The sequence below is a fragment of the Panthera pardus genome, unplaced genomic scaffold (genome assembly GCF_024362965.1).
Source record: "Panthera pardus isolate Hobbes unplaced genomic scaffold, ASM2436296v1 HiC_scaffold_8, whole genome shotgun sequence".
In the NCBI taxonomy this organism is placed as follows: Eukaryota; Metazoa; Chordata; class Mammalia; order Carnivora; family Felidae; genus Panthera; species Panthera pardus.
Genome location: NW_026527013.1, coordinates 118,334,004 through 118,359,217, shown reverse-complemented (window position 1 = coordinate 118,359,217; position 25,214 = coordinate 118,334,004). Strand labels below are relative to the sequence as shown.

General features: G+C 41.1%; 1 long non-coding RNA gene across 1 annotated transcript in view; it reads left to right on the top strand.

Annotated features, from left to right (window-relative positions):
• Positions 1-3,487: 3,487 nt before the first annotated feature.
• Positions 3,488-25,214, top strand: part of LOC128775534 (uncharacterized) — a 36,638-nt gene continuing 14,911 nt past the window's right edge. The window contains exons 1-2 of the long non-coding RNA XR_008420280.1: positions 3,488-3,927; positions 5,832-5,873. This is a non-coding gene — a long non-coding RNA (uncharacterized LOC128775534). The remainder of the gene's footprint in view (positions 3,928-5,831; positions 5,874-25,214) is intronic.

Sequence of the window (25,214 nt, the reverse complement as noted above, 5' to 3'; positions counted from 1 at the left end):
CGACCCGCTGGAATCCTGGAGATTCCAATCTTGAAGGTGCTGGTTTTAATGTAGCCGAGAGAGGGGGAGAACGATAAATTATGGCTAAACATCCCAAGCCTTCTCTAGGTCATGGAATAAATCAGTTAACAAGCAATGCATTTAGGAAACATTAATATACCTTTCAACAAGGAAAACATTTGTATCTTTTTAGTTGTCCCAATCGATTAAATCAAAGGCGCTTACCACATCCTATTTCTAGGTCTCTCTTTTTCTGTCTTGGTCTCTGAGGAGCAGGGTTAGCTCCTTGAAAAATGACAGCAATGGTGACTGAAACAACAAAAGAGGGAACACAGAACATAGCATTTTATTGATAAATTTAAAAAGTACAAGAGTCTCAATTAGGGACTTGGGATAATTGCGAGACAAAATTCCAGTTTTCAAATGCGTTCTCCTCACTTCCTTCACACTCATTCAAAGTCCTCCTGAAATTCAGGGTGTCCCCAACCTAGGCTGAGTTGAGACCTGGCTCTCAAGTCTGCTCTCGGCTTCACCTTTGAAAGTTTACTTTTGGAGGCTATTCAGATGCCTTGGTGTTTTCCTCTGGGGCAATCAGATTCAAACCGATCAATATTTACTCAGTCTGAAAGGGTTGTTGAAAAGGCTGCTAACAACAAACTGCTTAGCTGCTCACCCCTGTTTAATCTCAGGTTCACCGAAAGTTCAAGAAGAGATGAATGTAGCGATGGGTCACTTTAGAATGAGTCCCAGCGGTTTATCTGAGCTCTCCGCTAAAGGCAACAATTATAGTGCCATCCCTCTTTGGGAAAGGGGCAACTTTCCTATTATTCTTTTGCTAAACAGTGTTTACTAGAAACTTAAAACACTTTCCTCTCCCTTCCTGGCTTTTTTTTTTTTTTTTTTTTTTGGTAGGTGGGGAGAGGAGTTTCCAGTTGCCCTTCTCCTCTCTTCTCCTCCAGCGTTCTGCCAATCCACTAGGTTTCATTTGACTTAAAATAAATTACACTGAATATTTTTAAAATGTTAAATTAGCCTGACAGAAAAGATCCAATTTATTTCAGATGCCAAGAGCTCTGAAATGAGGCTCTTTGGGCCGTTAAAGCTTATCTCCTTTGCGAAAGTACAGGGCAAGATTGAATTGAAATCCATTTGCGTTTGAGTAATATCGACAATCAGAGCCCCAATATCCATCTGAGATGACTTTTTAGACAGGAGGTGAGGGGAGGAGGAGGTAATTCACTCGTGCAAAAGCAAGTATCTCAGGTAGAAAGTCAACTTTAACATTTTATGCTCTCCTAGTGCACAGACTATTGAGATGAGAAAGGAAGACGCAAGGAAGCCAGTGGGGAATGGAAGGAGAAGGTGCTGGTCACTGAAGCTAATTGCTACAGCTCTTCAGAGGTCAAAGTTCATGTAATCACCGCATAAATGCATACTAAATAGGGATTTATTAAGCTTTTCTGATGGCTGAGCACGTCTGTGGGAAAAAAACAAAACAAAACAAAACGGTCACTGCTGTTTCTGTTTCTTCCCAAAGAATAATCATTCTAAGCAGTAGAAGCTCTTGGAGTCTGAGTCTTTAATTTACTGTTTTGAATGACAGGCTACCCCTCTGTTTTAAAATTTTGAAATCAATGCATGGACAACAACTTTCTTTATTTTGGATGGGACCCTAAAATAACTCTCTCGCTCTTAGAAATGCTATGATTTTTTTCAGTACATACAAGGACACAAGTTAGCATGTCCCTATCAGAGAGGCTACTCCCTAGATGGCTAGCTTTGGTGACTCTCTGTTGTGGGTAAGCCTACTCTTTTTGCCTGCATTTCTGAAAGCACACAAAAGTCCTGCCTTAGGACTTCTGGTGTGTAGATGACCAGAACTGAAAGGGACCCATTTACCCAACCTCTTGTTTTATGCATTGGAAAGATAAGGCACCCAGAGGTGGACTAGTTTGCCTTAGTATCTTCCTAAATAAAATCCAGGATAGCTTAGAATCTGAGGCCACTGCGCTTCTTGATTCTAAATTCCTGATTTGATTTTGCCCCTTCTCATTTATTCTATGTGATTTATTTCAGGCTGGAGATAGTTCATGTTTTTCCACTTCTGATTTACTAGCCATCCACTCAATCAAGTCCTTGATTTTGAAGCCACCAAGATTATTTGAATCTTTGAAACAACCTCCCAGTTGAATGTTTCTGCCATCTTGTTTGAACAATGCAATGTTGGGCTACTTGATGTTTAAGATATATGTCTTAAAATATAAAAATAGAACAGGTAAAATTCAACACACACATATTTTTGTTGTTGTTTTTGAACCTAGACAAGGGAAGAATAAATGAAAGACGAGTTGCCTGTGCCCAAGTTCAACTTCCATTAAATTGTCAAGAGGTGTCAGCTAGAAAGGGCTTGGAAAGCAAGGAACATTCCAGGAGGTGTCTTAACTCTGAATCTTTTTGTGTTTGTTTCTGTTTGGTTTGTGACACAGCATAGCCTCCTGAACACTGTTCTGTCTATATTTCTTAATTTTCTAAACGACGCACTCATGTACCAAACACACATACAACTTAAACATAAAATTTCCTTGTAATACAACTTTCCACGTTTTCCTTGCTTGGTGGGGTCCTACTGGTCTCAGTAGAACCTGCTGCCTAAGGGGAAACCTACGGCTGTCAGTGTCTGAAGATCTGAACTGGAATCCTCAGCGCTTGGGAGCCTTATTTCTACTAACAAGAGCCATCAAATACAGTTGACCTTCGATTGCAGAACTGAAAAGCAAATACCAATCAAGCAACTCTGCTGGTGGAAGCTAGTCTATGAACCACCCCCCCTCCCCGCCCCCCTCCCCGCCCAATCTCACCCCCCAATTATTTCCTGTAAAATATTCTGGAAAGACTGCATTTTGGGTTTATTGGAAACAAATGAAAAGACCGACGTTTCCTTTCCTCAACATTTCCAGACACGACTAAAATATGTGTCTCCATTTTTTAAACAGCCCATTAAATGTTTTCCTATTTAAAAACGTGGTGGAAAGCGTCCAGCCACAAGCCTGATCGATAGAAATCAAGATTGTTTTGCGTCTTCATTTGAAGCTTGGTCTTTTAGGGTTAAAAGACGCCACGGCTTGCAATTGAAAATAAAGGGGGAAAATTACAGAATTTTTTTTTTTTTCCTTTTTAAACTGGGATACTTTTTAGCCACGCTGGACATTTCAGCCTGCTTCCTTTTAAAAAGAAAAGTCGCCACAGAACCATAGCGAGAATGCAGAAAGCAAGGATTTAAACAAGTAGACCCCCCCCCTCCCCCCATCAGTACTACTGTTCCGGGAATAGTCTCATTCGGAGGAACAAATGAGGTCCTTCCTTTAGGACGCGCAGGGGCAGCTGCTCGAGGCCCGGGGAGCGCTCGGCTCGGGCCATCGGGTCGCGGGGCAGCGGCGGCCGCGCGAGCTCGCGCTCCGCCAGCGCCGCGCCGGCCTTGGGGCCGCCCGCGGGGCCTCCTGCGGTGGGGAGAGGCCGCCGGGTCCTCGGCGCCCCGCAGCGGTGGCGGGGAGTCCCGCCACCGAGGTTAAGACGTCTTTCCATGCTTAGCTCCCCCCCCTTCTCTCTCCGGATTCTTCGGCAAACGCCGCCTCTGCCTTCCCGTCCCGCGCGGGCCCCACGCGGAGCGGGGCGGAAGCAGCTTCCGGGCCCTTCGCGGGTGTGCGGGCGGCGCGGCCCTTCCGGCCCCGGCTGGCAGTGAACCGAGCGTGGGTCGGGGCACGTCCCCGGCGGCTGCCAGGAGCCCCGCTTTGTCTCCGGGGACCGCTGGGCCCCGCGTTCCCTCCTTCTTTCCCCGCCAGCCTCGCCTAGCTTCCAGGTGCTCCAGGAAGTGGCCGGAGCGGAGACTTGCGGCCTCAAATGCCTCAGACGGGAGCCTGCCTTCTCCTGGTGAGGGCTCGGGGCTTCCAGACCCTCAACTCACAACCCCAGGGCAGAAGCCTAGCCCCCGGGTTCACCTTTTAAGATGTGAAGGGGGGAGGGAGATTTTACCCCCTGCTTGCTACCGCCTCCCGGCTATTTCCAAAATACATTTAATTGAGTAACATATTCATTCTCCTCCTAGTTCAGCTTAAGGTGAACTAGGGTAGACGTGGGGGTTGCAGGAGTGGTGAGTAGAAGTTTCTGAACATTGGATGTTCCTAGAGAGACTAGACTAGTGCTTTTCTAGTCGGGGGAACTCCTTGCTTCTCTAATGTCCTCGCCCCCATTTCAGTTGCAGAGTCAAGCCCTGCCTTGCCTCAAGTCTCACTTCTGGAAAGTTTCTAGAAAAGTTTCCTGTACTACTTCCCACTCTTTCAGCTGAGCGCCTCCTCAAAACGCCACCTTTTACACGGGGAGTTTTGTTCTACAGTACTTAACTGTGACCGTGAGACTGTGAACTAGACTATCCATTTGTGTTAGTCTTGGCTCCCCCAAGAGGATCTCAAGCTTCTTGAGGGCAGGGCCCTTGACTTCCAGTAACCTGAAGAGACGGTTTCTGTAGCATCAGTAGGAGCTTAAGTTATAAAATAAGGTGATTGTTCTTGTTGACTTTTAAGTATTTCTCTAAAATGTATATGGCTTCTCAGTATCCTGAAAATTTGATATGTATCCTGGATGACTCTGAGCCAACCCCTATGCCAAATACTACACATACATTAACTCGTTTAATCCTTACTCAGCCTCAAGCAGGAGGTATTTTTAGTGTATTTTGATTTTACGGCAAAGGAAATGGAAGGGTCCAAGATGTTAAGTAACTTGTCCATTGAATCCAGAGCCCAAACTCTTATCCCCTGAATAGTAGTGCTTCTCCACAGGGCCAATCACATGAACCCTCTACAAAGAATTATCAGGCCATCTCTGTTCAATTCAAGGACTATAGTGGGTAATTGCTCATTGGTAAAGAATTAGCGGGAGAAAATGATTTTAATATCAGACATATATGCAAACTGTAGCTACACATTCTTGGGAAAATAAGCAAATGACAAATACTTGCATGAAAACAAAGCTAAAGAGAGAGATCAAATTTAACAATAAAGTCCATGAGAGAAGTAATTTAACAATAAGAGGCTTTTTTTTCAAATCTGGCACTAATTGATTAAGGGAATAATTTGCAGGGAGAAGAAAGATATCCTTTATATGCACAAGTTCTGTCTGTCACACGCCTAACAAGTGGACAAAAATGGGAATATTCAATATGAAATACAGATGTCTTGTCTCCATGAAAGTAAGCATCCGTACGACTGGAAACATTTGCACAATATTCCATCTCCCAGTTTTCGTTTGGTTATTTTATACACTGCAAACCCAGTCACGATTCACATTTGAAGAAAAAGAAGAGAAGAATTTATCTTCACTGGAAAGCACTAGTCTTCGTAGTTTACAACTTAGCACTTACAACTTAGCGCCTGACTGCCTTAGTCAGAGGATCATGTGACTCTTGATCTCAGGGTAGTGAGTTCGAGCCTCGTGTTGGGTGTAGAGATAACTTAAATAAATAAAACTTAAAAGAAACCCCAACTTTGCATCTCTTGATTAAGAATAACCAGAGGAACCAGGCTGAACAAGAACTTGAAGAAATATATCATGAGGCCTAAAGAGAGCCAGGTTTTTAAACGCCAGTTATTCCCAGTACTCAATTTACACAAAGTCAGAATAAGAGTTGTATGTAGAAGAACATACTTTGCTTCTTCCTACTCTTCTAACTTTTGTAAGTGAACAAGGACTTGGCATAACTACAAGCATTATAATAGTACTGATATTATTTAGTTATAGAATCACGGATCATCTAATCTGGTCTTTCTATTTAACAGGTGAAGAAACTGAAGCCCAGAAAGGTGCTGGCAGCAATAGTGGTAAGAAAAAACATTTGCTTATATCTTTACTATGTACTAAAGTGGACGTTAAAAATGGCAGGCAAAATTAATCTCAGGATAGATATCTTAATAACATCAGTAATTAATTACTATATTAAATATAGTAATTATAGTAATTAATTACACTAATTATTAAATATTGAAGATCTAAATGTTATTAAGAATAGATGGATTTGGATAACTAGATATATGGCCAGAGGGTTTCTTCCTTCCTACTTACCTCTGTGAATCCTACAGAAAGGGTGGCTGTTGAGATCCCTCTTATCCCATGGGTAAAGAGAAACTGAAGGATCCATTTTATTTCTTCCACTTCAGAAATTCTTTATATGGTTTGACAGGTGAGACAGGAACAGCATCAAGAAGAAAGCCAAACTTCTTAACTGTCTTGCCCAACCCACTCAGATAGCATGTTAGCTTCCTTGTTGCTGCTTGATTCAGGCACCATGAACTTGAGGGCATTCTGGGACACTGGTGTGTTCCCCATGGACCACAAGGACTAAACTTGCAATTCATTATGTTATGTAAAAATGAATCCCTCTACTAGAGACATCCAGACTTTAGCAAGTTGTGACAACTTATTTTTTTTAATGTTTATTTATTATTGAAAGTCAGAGAGAGTCAGAGCGTGAGCAGGGGAGGGGCAGAGGGAGAGGGAGACACAGAATCCGAAGCAGGCTCCAGGCTCTGAGCCGTCAGCACAGAGCCCAATGTGGGGCTCGAACTCACAAACCACGAGATCATGACCTGAGCCGAAGTCGGATGTTTAACTGACTGAGCCACCCAGGCACCCCGTGACAACTTATTTTTTTTATGTTAACATTTATTGAAGGCTTTCTTTGTATCTGATGCTGAGCTAAGAGCCTTCTATACATTACTCTTCACCATAGCCTTATGATGTGGGTTTTATTATCCCCATTGACAGATGGAGAAACTGAGGCTTACTGAAGTTTTAGAAGTTTCTCACCAGAACATAATGAGTGGTTAGTAAAGTTAAATTTGCAGCCTGTTACGGTTAAATCCTCACATGTTGAAGCCTGACTTCTTAAGAATGTGAGAATAATGTAAGACTAACCTTAAATCTAACTTTAGCTTTAAAATGTTTGTATTTTAGGTGTTAGGGAATTTCTCACTGTGAGTCAGAAAATGTTGCACAGCCATAGTGAAGGTGTTAGGGATGGCAGTACCAGGTCTAGTGGTTAAGCATCAGGGTTCGGGGCAGGGGCAGTTGTCTCATCAGACTGGCTCCGGCTGCTAAGCTTTCCATTTATCTAACTTGATTTTCAGTCTCTCTGGCAATTTTCTGAGCTACATGTATCTTCCATTTCCGCTTAAATCACCAATAGTCAGTTTCTGTTGCTTACAACTAAGAATCCTGATTCATGTACCATGTGATATACCAAATGATGCTGCTTTGAAATTTTTTTTTTTAAGATTTTATTTTTAAGTGAAATTCACAACCCTGAGATCAAGGGTCGCATGCTCTACTGACAGAGCCAGCCAGGTGCCCCAATGTGCTTTGAAATTTTTTAAGACCAGTGGGCTGCGGCTAGGAATTGTGGGAGGGAAGTTGGACTCTATAATGTAGAAAGTATCTATATAATATGGGCCAGATGGCAGCTTCTTCAGATTCTACTTTCTCTTTTTCCCTACCTTTGGGCTCTTTTCCTTTTTTAAGTTTTATTTATTTAAGTAATCTCTACACCCAATGTGGGGCTTGAACTCCCAATCCCCAGAGAAAGAGTCACATATTCCTTCGATTAAGCCAGCCAGTTGCCCCTGGACTCTTCTAATGCACACCCGTTTGGCCTTGTTAAATCTAAATAAATATACTTAAAAAGCTAAAGATGACCCTGTGCCCACCAACAAAGCATAAGTGCATCTCATTGAGTTGTAGAACATAGCTTATTTTCTATTTTATTTTACGGTTTTCCTATCTTGAGTAATTATTCTTCTGAAGCTGACCCTTTTGTACAACAGTAGCTGATAGCTTACATTGTGCTAGGCACTATGCTGAACACTTCACATGGATTGGCTCATTTAAATCCTCTCAACTATGAGGTGTAGGTAGGTACTGTTATTACCCCTATTTAAAGAAGAGGAAATTAAGAGGAAAGGTCACCCACATAGAAAATGGCAAAGTTCACTCTTAGCGTTGTGGCTCCTGAGCATTTATTCTTCAAAACATTGTATATTCTCTTCTCCCTAAGTGGCTTGACTGATCCAACTTTTTTTTTCTTACCCTTCCTCTTTCTCATTTTCTATCTCTAGTTTTTTCTTTCTTTCTTTTTTTTATTAATTTTTTTTTAATGTTACTTTATTTTGGAGAGAGAGAGAAAGATAGAACAGAGCACGAGCAGGGGATGGGCAGAGAGAGAGGGAGACACAGAATCCGAAGCAGGCTCCAGGCTCCGAGCTGTCAGCACAGAGCCCGACGTGGGGCTGGAACCCACGAACTGTGAGATCATGACCTGAGCTGAAGTCAGACGGATGCCTAACCAACTGAGCCACCCAGGCGCCCCTGTTTTTTTCTTTCTTAATTGAGAATGACATGAAAGCATCCTGTTCAGTCCCTAACTGAGCATCTGTAATTGTGTGAGGTGACTGGTTGGGTATCTGTCAGCTGCAGGTGCCCTTGAGAAGCACCGTTTGGTTTGCTCTTCTGGCCCTAAGAATTCCTTCTGACCTCACCTTTTCCTGACCTCCACTATCTCTGTCCCTCCCCACCCACTTGGAACTTCTGTTCTCATCTCCTCACTCTGGTTTTTCTTGCTGTCTTATATTTGAATCCTGTCTCATGACTTTGCTCCTTCATTAATCAAAACACTTATTCAGAGATGATGTGAAATTTTACAGAGAGAAGGTAGCATCCTTTTTCAAGGAGTTTATAAATCATTATGAAGCATATAATCTACTACCTAGTTTATGTTATGTTACATTATTTATTAATATTTTTATTAGAATTTAGTTAGGCATTTAAGCTTTAGGATTTTATTATAAAAGTCCTATAGAACGGGGGCACCTGCTGGCTCTGTAGGAAGGGCATGTGACTCTTGACCTCAGGGTCATGAGTTTGAGCCCCACATAGGGTGTAGAGATTACTTGAAATAAATAAATAAATAAATAAATAAATAAATAAATAAATAAATAAGTTAAAACAAGTCCTATAGAACAATTGGAGTTGACACTCCTTTCTCTCCAAAATGTGTAACTTGAGAATAAACCTCTAATTCTGGTTGGGGCAGTGATCAGCGTGTGATTTGGGTTGAATGCTAAGGTTTTATGATGACATTTGCTGGAGAAGACAAGGTATCTGGTAAATGTTAACATAAACTACATGCCCCAGATTGACTGTGAAAGACAAGGGAATGGAAAGAGAAGAAAGTAAGAATTATAGAAACTTGGGGCTCTTCAAGTACTTGTGAATCAAAAAGGAAGAAAAGGGAGGATAAGATAGATGGAAATGACCCTGGGGAGATTGTGTGTTTAGGATAAAGGAGATCTCATTTTGGGAAACTTCTGTAGATGGAATCTAAGGATACTACCAAGTCAGACAAAGCCTTTATGGTTTCAAGGTGATCTGTTTTTCTAGATCCAGTGCTGGAATATGTGAGAGGTGAAGAAATTAAAAACAAAACAAACCCAACTATGGTTTAGTTTAAAAAAGAAAAACAGGGGCGCCTGGGTGGCTCAGTTGGTTAAACGTCCGACTTCAGCTCAGGTCACGATCTTGTGGTCCGCGAGTTCGAGCCCCGCGTCGGGCTCTGGGCTGATGGCTCAGAGCCTGGAGCCTGCTTCCGATTCTGTGTCTCCCTCTCTCTCTGCCCCTCCCTCGTTCATGCTCTGTCTCTCTCTCTCTGTCTCAAAAATAAATAAATGTTAAAAAAATTTAAAAAAGTAAAAATAAAAATAAAAAAGAAAAACAGGGGTGCCTGGGTAGCTTGGTCTGTTAGGCATGTGACTTTGGCTCAGGTCATGATCTCATGGTTCATGAGTTTGAGCCCCATGTCGGGCTTTGTGCTGACAGCTCAGAGCCTGGAGCCTGCTTCAGATTCTGTATCTCCCTCTCTCTCTGCCCTCCCCTGCTCATGCTCTGTCTTTCTCTCTCTCTCTCTCTCAAAAATAAACATTAAAAAGAAGAAAGAAAGAAAACCAGAGTTAGGAACAACTGTAAAAGCAAAGATAACTTACCCATAATTTAATGTGTCTGTGCAATTATGCATGTATATGCATATTTGTCTCTTTAGGAAGAGCCTTTCCTCCTAAGGCCACATCACTCACATTGTTCACCTGCCTTCTTGAATTCCCTCCAAAGAGCCACGCTCTTTCTTCCCCAGAGAGTTTGCAACCTGGGATGAATCCCCACCCCCCCCCATTTTCCCCTGAGACTTTGAGGCCTTAGCTAAATGATGCTTCCTCAGAGAGACCTTAACCTAGTACCCTCTGTTTCCTTTACACACTTTATCACGGTTCGCAAATGTAGTTTTATATTTTTTGTCTTTCTTTCTTGACCATAAGCAACCTAAATCCTGAAACGCATAGTGTTTTCCCCCACGTAAGGTTCCTGTTGGTAACTACTAAATAGACATTGGATGAATGTTTATATTAACAAGGGTCTGACTAGGCTGCTGTAACAAAGGAATCTAAAAATATAGTGGCTTAAACATGGCTGGAGTTTAATTCTCTGACATGTAAAATTTCAGAGGAAGGTAGGAGCCCAGATTGGTGGGGTGCCTTACCACCGTGAGGTCATTCACAATCTGAGTTTCTCCCACTGCGCTGCTCCAGTGTCCCTAGGTCTTGTCCACATGGTATATCCATGCCACCTCCACATTCCCACTCTGTTTGTAGGAACAGGGGTAGAGTGAAAGTGGAGGGCAAGCAATTTCCTATAAAGTAAGTGACTTGGAAGTGGCTCACCTCCCTTCCACTCACATTTTATTGTGATAAACTTAGTCATACGGCCACACCTACCTGCAAAGAATACTAGGAAATGCTGTCTCTGGGTGGTGTAGCCACGAGCCATCTCAAATGGAAGAGGGAGGGGTGTCTGGCTGGCTCAGTCAGAAGAGCTGGCAACTCTTGATCTCGCGTCGGGGTCATAAGTTTGAGCCCCACTTGGCTGTAGAGATTCCTTAAAGAAGTAAATAAACTTTAGAGAAAAAAGTAAACAGGAAGAAGGTGAGAATGAGAATTGGGGATTAACGAACCATCTGTTCCATTGTTGGATAAATGCTTGTTGAAAGAATGAATATTCTTTTTTTTTTTTTAAGTTTATTTATTTTGAGAGAGACAGAGACAGAGAAAGAGTGCATGAGCAGGAGAGGGGCGTCGAGAGTGGGAGAGAGAGAGAGAATCCTAAGTAGCCTCCATGCTGTCAGCTCAGAGCCAACTCAGGGCTCTGAGCTCACAAACCCTGAAATCATGACCAGGGCCCAGATCAAGAGTTGGTCGCTTAACTGACTGAGCCACCCAGGCTCCCCTGAATATTCATTCATATATTGTCAGAGGTTGGAATAACATAGGGGTTTGAGGAGTATGTTTTAGAACTCCAGAAAATAGGGATGTGATACAAAAATATTAGACACTGGGGCGCCTGGGTGGCTTGGTCGGTTAAGCGTCCAACTTCGGCTCAGGTCATGATCTCACGGTCCGTGAGTTCGAGCCCCGCATCGGGCTCTGTGCTGACAGCTCAGAGCCTGGAGCCTGCTTCGGATTCTGTGTCTCCCTCTCTCTGACCCTCCCCCGTTCATGCTCTGTCTTTCTCTGTCTCAAAAATAAATAAACATTTAAAAAATATATTAGACACTAAGATAACATCAAATATACTCGGTGCTTCAACCTGTTCACCTGCAATTTGTGGGGCAAGGGAGGATTAAAAAACCAAGAAATTGAGCAAGGCAGGTGCAGGGCAGCTCTGGGTGTTTTGACTACACACCTGGTTTTGTTACAGTTTGGATATAAAATCTCTGCCTTCGGCAAGCTTCCAGAAATAAGCCTTTAGCTAATAAGATTAGCTTCTCTCCAAGCCTTCCCTTGCCAGACGGGAGCTATTTTGAGGCAAAGACATTACTTGACTACTGACTTTTTCTCTCCATTATCCTAAATTTCACACTAACAAAGGCCTTGAAATTCTAAGTTCCAAAACAGAGCCAAACCAAATAGTAACCATTTAAAAGACGTGGATACAATTTATTTTCCACCAACGTATCCTGATGCAAAACCCAACATTTTAAGGAGCGCAGGCAGAGTATGGAGTTGTATGACAATGTTTGCACCTGCCCTCCCCTTTGAGGGGCTAAGGGCATGTGGGCAAGGCTTATCAGCAGCTGGCCTCACCGCATCCAGGCAGATGAAAGGAAGTGGCCCACTTGTCGCCACAGCCCAAGTTGTCTTCGTGTCTGCGGTTGCAGGAGACGCTGGGCTTGGCATTATTAGCCTCTCCTTCCTTAAATTCCCTCCTCACAAAAAAAGTAACCACCCCCCACGCACCCTCCCCTTATATTTGGCCAGAAGGTTAGGAAACAACCCCTCTCTCTGCCTTTTGCCCTATCAAACTCCTTGGAGCTGAGCTCATGGGTCTGTCCTCTGTGAAATGTGCTCCAAGGAGATTGAATCCCTGGTCTGCTGTCCTCCCTTAGCATTTTCTACTTTTCAGAGTACTTATTACTTTTGGAGTTGAAATTCTTCCGTTTGTGCCTTTTCTTTGTAAACTTCTCCAGGATAGACACCGTATCTTATTAGTCATTGATTCTCTCTGCCTTGTACAATACCTGGCACATGGTAGGCACTTGATAAATATAAATGTTTGTGGAATGCATGAATGAGAGAATGATTGAGTGAATGAGGGAACAATTCTTTGCGTTCTGTCTGTAGCTTCTCAGCTTTTCTAATGTGCTCATTATTCCTGAGGCTTAGGAACCCAAAGTGTGGTTCCAAATTCTTCCTTGTTTCCAAAAAAAAATTTTTTTTACTTGCTTGCTGAAGTTAAATTGAAGTTCAAAATTCTTTAATGGAAAATTGGCTTTTCATTAGGCAATGAGGTGTAAAATGGTTTAAATGTAAATGTTTGAATTAACATACAACTAAAACTCAATGAAACTAAAGTGTAACCCGTCAGTCAATCAAAAAGTGTAAATAACTGATACTTAGAGTCTTTTCTGTCTTGACAGGGGGTGGAGGTCAGAGAGAAGTTGGTGCTCGGGCCTTAGTGGGGGTGGAAGAGGATGGGAGGTCAAAGGGTCATCTAGGTAGAAGCAGAAGAAAGGGGAACTAGGGGCCACTGATTTAGCACTTCCTTAATATCTCAGTTTTAGGGAGAGAAGTAAGGCCCACTGTGCTCCTGTTTGCAATTTCGTGAGAACAATTGTTGAGAACTGCCCGCACACAGATTTGATTTAGGTGGCTGTGCGTGTGTGCACTTAAAAAAAGTTGACTTTGTTGCAGAGGAACTGCATTTTCAGAAGAGTTAATTCAGGGTCATAGAACCTCGACTGTACCCTAAAATATCTCTGATGGTGGTAGTAGAACAGTTGGGGTACTTTGCATGGCTGACTAGGTGATATTGGAGATGTGCCTGGACAGGAAAGGGTAGAAGTGATGCCAAGATTTGATTTCGAGTGGAGCCTCTGGATCAAGAGACTGCTATAATCTGTGTTTTATGTTATCAGAGGATCTGCGATTCCTCAGATTTTACAGATAGAGCTGCTTAAATAGCTCAAGGCACTTTGCAAACTTCCAATTAGTTTTCTCAGTACCTTTGGAAGTGGAGAGCAAATGTGGGCAGAGGCCCAGTGCTACACAATTGGTTTAAAATTTGCTGCTTATTCAATGCCAAATTATCAGTTTGACTTTTTTTTTTTTTTTTTTTTACCCCTCCTTGAGCTGCAGTTGAGCTAGAGTATTAGTTGAGAGTCAGTGTCCTAGGTTTGTTTTGGCTTCACCCCCAGTAGCTATGTAACATATCACAGACCACTTCTCTCTGGTGGAGGTGAGACTCCATGAATCCTTAGGGCTCATTGCAGACCTAAGGCTTTCCATGTTAGTATTCCATTTCTACAACTAGAGTGAGCATTTGACTTAGCAAACCAGTGAGCAGAGTTTTGGAACACATGTCTTTTAACCCGTTTAACCTCTGCTTTTGTTTTACTTTTTAAGCTTTTTTGTTGAAGCGTAGCATACATAAAATGTGGTAAATACACACTGTGGACTAATCTTAAGTGTACAGTTTGCTGAATATTTTTATTTTATTTTATTTTATTTTATTTTTTGAAATGCAGTTTCTTTTTTTTTTTTTTAATTTTTTTTTAACGTTTATTTATTTTTGAGACAGAGAGAGACAGAGCATGAACAGGGGAGGGTCAGAGAGAGGGAGACACAGAATCCGAAGCAGGCTCCAGGCTCAGAGCTGTCAGCACAGAGCCCGACGCGGGGCTCGAACTCATGGACCGCGAGATCATGACTTGAGCGGAAGTGGGATGCTTAACCGACTGAGCCCCCCAGGCGCCCCACCCCACAGCCTTTTTAATGCTTGGTACTGCCAGTCATAGGTTAGCCTTTCTGGAGAGTTCTACAATTCTAAATAGTTACCACTATTTTTTCCCCATTTTAAAAATTGTGATAAGATATACATACACAGAATTTACTATCGTAACCATTTTTAAGTGTGCAGCTCAGTGGTATTAAACACATTCATAATGTTGTACAACCATCACCACCATCCATCTCTAGAATTCTTCTTATAAAACTGAAACTCTATACCCATTAAACAGTAACTCCCCACTCCCCTCTTTATTCTAGCCCCTGGCAACCAGCATTCTACTTTCCGTCTCTATGAATTTGACTACCCTAAGTACCTCATATAAGTGGAATCATACAGTATTTGTCTTTTTGTGACTGGCTTCTTTCATTTAGCCCAATGTGCTCAGGATTCTTCTAAAAACTGTCACGTTGTAGCAAAGTTGCAGAATTTCTTTCCTTTTTAAAGCTAAATAGCAACCACTGTATATTATTTCAGGCTAAATAACATTCATATTTTGCTTATTCACTCATTCAGTAGTAGACACTTGGGTTCCTTCCATGTTTTAGTTTTTATCAATAATGCTGCTATGCATATGGGTGTACAACTGTCCTTTGAGACCCCACTTTCATTTCTTTTGGGTATATATACTCAGAAGTAGATTTGCTGGATCATATGATAATTCTATTTTTAATTTTTTGAGGAACCACCATACTGTTTTCCATGATGGCTGTACCATTTTACATTCCACCAACAGCACACAAGTGTTCAATTTCTCCATATCCCATCAACATTTGTTGGGTATGAGGTGGTATCTTATTGTAGTTTTGATTGGCATTTCCCTGATGATTAATGCTATTGAGCATCTTTCCATGTGCTTATTGGCCATTTGTATATCTCTTCAAGTCCTTTGCCCATTTTTAAACTGGGCTATTTAGCTTTTTTGTTGTTGAGTGTTAGGCGTTCTCTTTATATTCTGGATATTAGTAAATACTACTTTTAAATAGAGTGAAATTGCATGTGCAGTACCAATAATGCAATTCGGAGGTGTGGAGAATCAAGAGTGGTTACTGACAAGACAACCAACAGGGGCAAGCAGTTGTAGAGCCACCTTTTGTTACCAAAAGGACCCAAGTTTTAAAAATTTATCATATCTGTATCACTAAGAAATAGTGGTGGTGGTGGTACGGAGCCTTCCCTCCCTGATTCAATGACTCCACCTCCCCTTTAATATTTATTTAATTCTAGTTTCCCTGGAAGGAAATATCTAGGGGGTTGGTTGGTGAGGACCTCCGTATTTTGGCCTTATCAAAAGAAATAGGTGACTTTATTCCTCCTCATTTGAGATGGCCTTTGGAGGCCTGTATCAAACCTCCACTGAAATCAGAGTAATAAATATTCAAGAATGGCAAGGAGGTTACAGAGAATCCATGAATGGGGTGTGGGTCCATGTATGTGTCTGGAGCAAAAATATGCTTCATATTTGCAAAGATAGTAGTTTCCAGGAAACATAGTGAGGCTGAAGGGTCCATTTAGAATTCAGCTGTTATTCTTTTTTTTTTTTTTTTTTAATTTTTTAGTGTTTTATTTATTTTTGAGAGAGAGAAAGAGAGAGAATGAGCAGGGGAGGGGCAGAAAGACAAGGACACAGAATCTGAAGCAGGCTCCAAAGCTGTCAGCACAAGAGCCCGATGTGGGGCTCCAACCCATGAGCCATGGGATCATGACCTGAGCTGAAATTGGATGCTTAAACAACTGAGCCACCCAGGCACCTCATTGAATTCAGCTGTTATTCTTATTTTATTATTTTTAATGTTTACGTATTTTTGAAGGAGAGAGAGACAGTATGAGCAGGGGAGGGGCAGAGAGAGAGGGAGACACAGAATTTGAAATGGGCTCCAGGCTCTGAACTGTCAACACAGAGCCCACTGCAGGGCTTGAACTCATGAACCACGAGATCATGACCTGAGCCAAAGTCTGATGCTTAACCGACTGAGCCGCCCAGGTGCCCCTCAGCTGTTATTCTTGATGTTAATAGCACCAAGCAGGTTTGAGTTGGTGGGCTATGGGTGGGCCTTGCAATGTAGTTATTCATTTGAAAATATGCCTCTGAGAGTACAGCTAAAAACTGCGAGATTTTTTGTACTCTACACCTAATGTAGACTGTATAATGGAGTTTTTATGTATACCTAAGAATCACTGTGCATTTTAGAGTATTTCTGGCCACTCTACAAATACATGAATCAGATTAAAGAATAGTCAGTCGGACTTGAATTAAATATATATTCCCATAATGGTTATTATCTTTTTTTCTTGGCTTGACATTATTATAGCAAGCTAAAATAATAGGAGATAAGTAGCTATTATAAATGAACCATTAAAAGCAACAGTAAGCCAAAGTTATCATTGATCTCTCCGTGTCTCTTACTTTATAAAAACTAATGTAGTGAATTGCCATGGAGTTACCTACTTTAATAATAAATCTGTTGTGTCAGGGCAGTGACCTGATGTTTTCTTTTACTCATAATTTATAGTCTATTGATTTAATCCTCTGACTATCTCACCCTATTTGTGTAGCATAAAACCATTTCTTAATTGAAAGACAAAGGAAGCTTGGATGAAACCACAGAATATCTTTATTGAAGATTTCTACTTGATCAATAGCCAAATAAATATGAACTTATTTTCAGTGACAGTTTCAAGTTTAAAAGACCAAAAAAAAAAAAAAAAAGGAAATGCTTTGATTCATCATCTATGTGGATAATCGATTTATAGATGTATTTAGAAATTTAGATTTTTTTTCCCATGGGCAGTGGCGGGAGGCTTATGGAAACATTTTAAGAAGACACTAGCTTCTTTTTTTAGTGAGTCATAAACAAGAATGTAGAAAATGAACTCAAGTAGCAGACAGTTTAAAGTGACTACATAAAACATTGATGTGCTACTAAAGCTCTTCCCTCAACTTATGGAAGAGAAAGCCAGCACTTTATATGCCCCTCCAGCCAATAACTGACACCTTTCCCTTTGGCTATACACGCCAGAATGCCAGGTGCCACACCACCACTCTCTCCCTTGAGTAGAATTAGCTGCTGACTTCCTCTTACTGTCAGTTTTAGATTTCTGGCAATGACTGTTACCATCGCCCTGCCATACCCCATCTCCATCTGCACAGATCCTTTTTTTTTTTTTTTTTTTTTCCATCCGCACAGATCTTGAGCAGTTCCAGTTCCTTAGCTTTTTTTCACCTGTTTCAGGCAAAAGTGTAACGAGTACCATCAAATATTGCTGAGAAAAAGCTAAGAAAATGGCAACTATAATAGAGATGAAACACAGGATTAATTTGGCAGAAGGCTCTTCTCTATTTCTGTCCGCTTGCCTATTTGTTTATTTATTTTTCTTTAGATGTCATAGATCTTACCCAGGTAAGCTAAAAAAAAAAAAAAAAAAAAAAAAAAAAAGACCATGCATCATTGTCATGTCACAAGCATAACTCAGCTTGGAAGGAAGCAATTTGAGGATGGCTATCCTATTACCATGCTTTATTTTTTCTTCACCTAATGCAGATAGCTGTAGAGAATATGGAGGAATACCTTAACATTCACCCCTTGAAGAGAAAGCAGTGATTTTTTATGGTGCTTGTAATTCATGCCATCAATTTTATACGTGGTAGGTCCATGTCAAAATCAGAGTAATTAAATGGAATGGCAGTCCTGTTAAATGTGTTCATGCCATTGCATTGGCAATAAAGCATGTGCAAATTTACAATTAAGGCTTGTCTTTCTCCTTAGCCGTAGAGAATTGTGACAAACATTAAGTTGCACAGTCATAGGGATCCAAAAGAGTATTCATCAAAATAAAAACACCAGGTGGATAGTCTCAGGATTATAATATCTTCTTATGCAATTACTCTTTTTCACTGCATATTTTTTGACTGAATAATAATTACTTTTGCACTGAGAAAAGGCAGGATCAGCTAGTTTAAACTTGTTTTATTACAACCCTCCTTTTTAAAATTTGCAAGGCAGCATAGAGCCATAACTGTTTATTCAGATAAAAGTGTATTTGTTCCAGTTCTTAGCTTTCAGAGGGTGACAGACTGTTTCAAATACAGCACACTGAGCTTTTAATACAGTCACTTTGGTGCTACAAAACACGCCATTAAGATGCATATGGATGGTGTGGTTAATTTCCTCAGCTATCACTAGGAATCATCAATACAACAGAGATAAAGGAGTTTTGAAACCTAGCCCAAGCAGTGAATTGACAGCCATCTTTAACCACCATGACCTAAGAATGACCCTGAGCCCCTCTGAGTGCAGGAGTTAGATATGTTGCAGAGCACAGGAATCGGATATCTAACAGGCCTGGAGGCCCCCACTGGGTGGCAACTGCAGAACCACTTGCAAGGTCTGACACACAGATTAGGTGACAAACAGTGATGTCAACTCCATGCTCTTTTTTATTTTTTTTTAAATTTCCAAACAGACAGAATTGTGAACGTTTCATGTTTATTAGGCTGTTCCCTCCTTTGTAAGCTTGTTAAGATTCATAAAAGTACACTCACCAAGTTTTTATATTGTTTAAAACACTCTAATTTGACTGTATCTGCAAATATTGGTACTGTGTGCGTGTACACATTTTGCACATACACTCATCAAGAATTGATTTTATAGCAATGGAACGATATATTCTAAAGTGCTCAAAATTGTCCATGGCACTTTATGATAAAATGTACCCTTTGTTTTGTTTTTGGTAGCTCTTTATTCCTAAGTCTTGCTTACATTTTAAATTTCTTGCTTAAATCTTTATAACTTGGTTAGTAACTATGGTTTTTGGGAAACACATATACAGGGCTGCAGAATATGCATTTAGGCTCAGTTGCTATGCTCCCTTATTTCAGAAATGGTATATGAAACAGTTATTGTAATAAAGCAGAGATGTTAATAAGGGGATAGACATTCAGAGGAGCTAAGGAATAGGAATGCAGGCTACCTCGTTAGCTTTCAGTGATTAAAGTGGAGAGTTTCTCTTTCGTAACTGTTCTTTTCCTAGGATTCTCATAAATGAAAAGTAGATACACTCACCTTAACAAAAGATATAAATTACATTATTTGTATTATTAGCATATGCGTAATGACTAAAATGTTCATATATCAATCAGGGAAAATGTAACTGGGATGGTATCTATACAGTTTCCTCCAAGTGCAAAATGCATTTAAAAAAATGATTCACAAACAATAAACAATCATAGCAATACTCTGTTTCTCTGAACTTTCTCTGGTTTTCAGTTTTTCAAAGAACACTGTAGCTTGCAAGTCAATCTTGCATTTGGAATTTGCCAGAGTCACTTTGGAAGTTCTGCAGGGTCTTTGTGGGGTCTGTGACCTGAGGCTGTGCTAAACACAGTAGAGCTGGAGCTCCCACTCTGACTCCATGGGGGTGGGGCGGTGGGGGGGGTGGGGGGGTGGGGGGGGGCAGGGAGAACTGCTGCCTTCTAATTGCAGTGCTGAAAAATAGCAGAGGTTTTGAATCATATCTTCACAAATACCACACTTAAGCTGAATCACCTCCCCTCCGGGGCCATTGCAGGATGCCAAATTCAACTGCGACATTCACTCCCAAACCCTTGCTTTTCTCAGGATGGCATTTCATGGTTATTGTTCTTTGCTGTCCTTTTAATGAGAGAAACAGGTAGTGATGTGCATACTCTAATTGGTAACGCTTTCTAATAATCTTGTAATCTGGGTTTATATAATAGTTTTGTGGAAAGTGTGGAGGGATCTGGGACTCAGAGAAGAGTATTACTTCCCTGGCTCTGTGACAAATGAGGATTTTAATCTGATTCATAACCTTTAACAAACAGCTCCATCTTGACCAGAGCACTGTATTTGGTGACCTATTCAATTTATTAATGTTTCACATTGGGCCTAAGTGCCTACAATAGGGAAATGACAACAAGTGAGTACTGGTGACTTCATTAACTTGGCTAATACTGGTAAACGGATGGGTTGACATTATGGAAGTGTGCCCCATGGAAACCCTTCTACCTGAGGACAGAGATCGTGAGACACAGTCTTGCTATCAGCTCCTTCTGCAATTTGTGTGTTCAGCTGCTCCGCTCATTTGCATACACCCCAATGCTTTTTATTTTGTAGGCACTATCTTGTTTGCCCAAATGATACCTCCCTGTAAGTGGGACTCATCTTTGGCTTGACTTGTGTATCATCACAAATCTTGAATGCTTTAGGAAGTAGAATGTTTCATGGTTCAGTTTCAGGAAGGAGAGACCATTCCATTTTTCTTCTTGTAAGAAGAGATTTAAATACAGAGAATTTTGTCTTTATGCAATTGGAGTTATGAGCTCAGTGTTCTCAGAGTCTGCAGGAGTGACTCCCAGAACAGTACTGCGGAACTAGCCTGAAGTGTTAGCTGCTACTTGATCAGGAAGGCCAGGAATCAGGAGGCTGCCATAGAACTATGGATCCAAAAGCCCACCACAGTAGCCTCAACAAAACTAGTGACTGGATGCTGGAATTTTGCTGTGGAAAAATCCAATATGTCTCCTCCCCAGCCCTACCTGCTAGCAGCAAGAGAAAGAATAGCAGGGTGATTGGTCCCACCTCTTTCCCACCTTCCAGATCTCAAGATCTCATGTGAGTACATCTTCTTGGTGGATCCCGATTTCAGAACTCTTGCTGCAAGGGAATGTGAGCTTTCTAGTCTCTGCAGTACTGGAAGGCACCCCCAAGGGGAGTTGTAGTGGATGTTGATTGCTAATTTACCATTTCCATCTCATAGCCTAAATAAGCAAAAACATGTAACAGGATAGGAAATCCATGGGTTCTCCTTCTCTTCCTGGTGCCCTTTGGTTTTCATTTAGACAAGTGAATTTCCTCCAGAAAAGTAATAAAAATAATGATGATTCTACAATATTTTTCTACCGTTTGTCTGAAATATATTGGTAACTTTATAGTCCTTTCTCAGGTATGAGTTGAAGGTGTACTAACCTGGGTCTCAGAGATTCTTCAACTTCTTCCATCTTGTGTTCCAACCAGTTGCTTCGGAACTGTCCATTGGCTCCCACTTGCTTTTGTCTCACTGTGCCCATTCCCCTCACATTATTGCTTAGGTGGGATTGGGTTTTTTGGACTCAGCTTTCTTACTGGAAGTTATTGTTGGGATCTTCCTTGTTCTAGGCTCAGGGGCTAGAGGAAGCCTTAAGCAAATGCTCACCTCTGTTCTTCTAACCCCAGCCTAGGTGTGTCATTTGGACCCCCAATCATCCAGGAGGGAGTTGGGCCAGTAACAGTTATGTTACTGAAATGTTCTTAAATTTATTTGTTATAAAAATTTCAAACAGTCGTGCATGGGTGGCTCAGTTGGTTAAGCATCCCACTCTTGATTTCCGCTCAGGGGATGATCTCACAGTTCCTGATTTCAAGCCCTGTGTTGGGCTCTGCGCTGGCAGCACAGAGCCTGCTTGGGATTCTCTCTCTCTCTTTCTCTTTCTGCCCCTCCCCTGCTCTCGCTCTCTCTCTCTCTCTCTCTCTCTCAAAGAAATAAACTTCAAATCTCAAACAGAGCTAGGTATGTCACTGAGTAAATAGAAACACTCAGGGACTGCATTTATTTTCCATCGCCGAGCTGCCCTGACTTTGCTGGAATTGGCACCTAGCACAGTCACAGAGTAGGCGTGCTATATTGGTTGAATAATGATGGAATTCGGTGATCCTGATGCCACATTCTCAGAACTCATTCAGGTATTTTGGTAAGAATTATGCTCTAAGCTTATGCATCTTCCTTTGGAGTGCAGACTTTACAAAGTGCTATGCTGTCAAGCCATCTGACTATACTAGTGTGGCTTAATTACAAAAGAGAGCGATTATGCTATGTGTTAGAGCTCTTCAGGTAACTTCTTGACTCACCTGAGAGGCCAGGGACAGTCTTCAAGGACAGCTGGTCCAGGCTCATGTGGTATCATTAGAACGTGTCTTCCTTTCCCCTCCAGTGGATATATAGCTACGTTCTGCTGTATTCGGTTCATTGCCAAGCTGTATAAGATGGCTTCAAGCAACTGCAAGAACACATCAACCCAGTAACAAAGCCAGTGACAAAGAGAGTTCACTTTCCCAAAGCACAAACTGGAGACTAAGACCTAAACCTCCTTAGCCGGAATTGGCCTGATTTAGGTCATGTGCCTATTTAGGAACCAGTTGGTGGCTGGGGGAATGGGATGCTCTGATCGATTTAGTCTTGGGCTTAAACTCTATCCTGAGATCCAGAGATAGAATCTGCTTCTTCGGAATGGGGCCGGAGTAGATCCCTAAATGGGAATTGAGGAGCTGTTGTCATAGGAAGCAGAGTAGATGTCAGATAGCAAAAGCAACGTAAGTCCACCATAAGCAGAAGGCAAACTACCTGTACAAAGAAGATACTGTGTCCCCAGAAACTCAACAGATATAAAGAGACATCCTGAAATTTCTGGCTGTTTTTCAGTGTCTGGGCCACAGATCCATTTGACTCTCTGCAAGCATTTTTGTTTTCATTAAACAGACGAAATAAAAACTGAGACGCCAACTTTAAGGACATGAGTCTAGAGCTAAACTGAGATGGATGGACCAAGATGGAATACACCCTGCAGTTTTCAAGAATGATTCAGAACTTTGGGCACTATTTGTCTGGATTGCTGTTTTTAATCTGAAGTTGTTTTTGCAATAATGTAACACTTAAAAAGGAAAAAAAACGCTCAAGCATACACAAATGTACAGAGATGGTATAACGAACCCCCCATGTACTCACTACCCAAATTAAATTGCTATATTGATTTTGTCATTTTCTTCATCCATCATCTCTTTTTCCCCCTTTGCTGAAATATTCTAAAGCATATCCCAGGTATCATGCCATTTTACCCCTACATTTCTCATTATGAAAAAAATTTAAAGTAGCCTTATTTTATCATTGTTATTTACTACAGCTGGGCATGATTTAGCCAGAAATCCAAACATTCTGGGGCATCAGGAGCTTCAACTCCTTTCTCCTAAGACCACAGAAGCCAAATACATCTCTGACCCAGTACCAAGCCTACTGAGTATTCACAATACTGAAAAGATTGCAGCATTCCAAACAATATGAAAGGAATTAAAAAGACAGGTGTATTCTATGCCTACATGGACAGAACTTTGGCTGGTTTCCTACTGAAGCAGTTCAGACATTTGAAAGGTACCATGGCTGCTAGGTGGGTGGATTTGAATCATATTTAACAGTTGTCTTTTTTTTTTTTAAGGGACTTAACATTTCCTCCTTTGAGATTTCAACTGATTGTTTTCTTTTCTGGAAACTGATCTCTCCAGAAAACTACTTATGAGTAGGAAACTCAAAATTTATTTTGATGTATTAATACTGTCTTGGGTTTCAATACAGGCACCCCAATCTGGCTAGCTTGAGACATTTTCTTGTATACAGTTTGATATGCAGGGATAATCAAATTCTAGAAGAAACTTGGGGTTAGGATTTTTACATTAAAAAATTCAGTTGGAGTTGTTGTCAGAGAGATTACAAGTCAAAGTTTAAATATGTGGTTTAAGTAAAATATCTGGTCTAGTTTCTGCAAAGTTTCCAGGGAACCTTGTTCCCTGAACCTATAATTCAGAAAGTCTCATGAGCCTTTGATCTCTGACAGCATTGCCATTGTTATTGATCCAGGTGAAACAAGGCAGGGGTGGGAAGAGCAGCTGGAAAGAGCTATTGATTTATTTATTTGACAGATATTTATGGAATTTCTGTTATGTGCTGGGCACTATGCTAGTACTTGGGTAAATTAAAGAAGAAATGACAAGAACCTTGGTTACAAGGAGCTTATAGTCTACTGGAGTAGAGGTAAGACCTTTACCCAAAGTAGAACGCGAAGTGTCGTAAAATGCATATGGGCATTCTGAAGAGGAAAAGATTTGTTCCTTTTCGATTCTGGGATCTGAGATAGCTGCATGGAGAGATGGCAGATGAAAGGAGCTGGGGAATATATTTTGAATTTGGACATGCAGACATGGTTAGGAAAGAAAACCAGCTCCGCGGACTATTCCAGATCATTGTATCCTTTGCAGCACAGCCTTAGGAGGCTGCTGCTGTAGTCCTTCAGGTGTGCAGACAAACAGACGGTATTGCTGTTTGTCAATTTTATGTATTACTTTTGTGTACAAGTTATGTATTACGAATTGTAGAAGGGACAAGAGAAATAACTCGTCAGATATTCTAATGCTATACTTACCAGTGCTCTGTGAATCTGTTGTAGCTTTGCTTCTGTAGCTCCTCTAGGATTTGGGGAAGAATAGGGAACAAGCTATCGCCTCCATCAGTCTTTCATGTGAAATAACTTTAATTCCTAAATTTTGAACCCAATCCCCACATGTAAAAGGCACAAAAAGTGTAAATAAAAGGGGATAATATATAATAGGTAGCAATGATAACTTTCTGTTTTACCTCCTTAGGTGTCTCTTGAATCTGTTTCTTTCTCATGTTCACTATCCAATTCCAGGTTGATAGTTCCCATTTAGGATTCCCTGCCTTTAGCTCTTTTCCTTTCAATTCCAGTCTCCATCCTGCCGAATGAAATTTCCACAGCTCCCAATCCACAGAAATGATAGTATTTCTTCTTGCTTAGGAACCCTTCAGTGGCACTGCATTGCTCCTAAGGTAAAATTTGAATTCCATTATATCAAGCAAGGCTCTCCATGATCATTTGATCAGGGATGATGTGTATGATCCAAGAGTATCTAGATGTAATATAAGCAACTTGAAAAAAAAAAGTT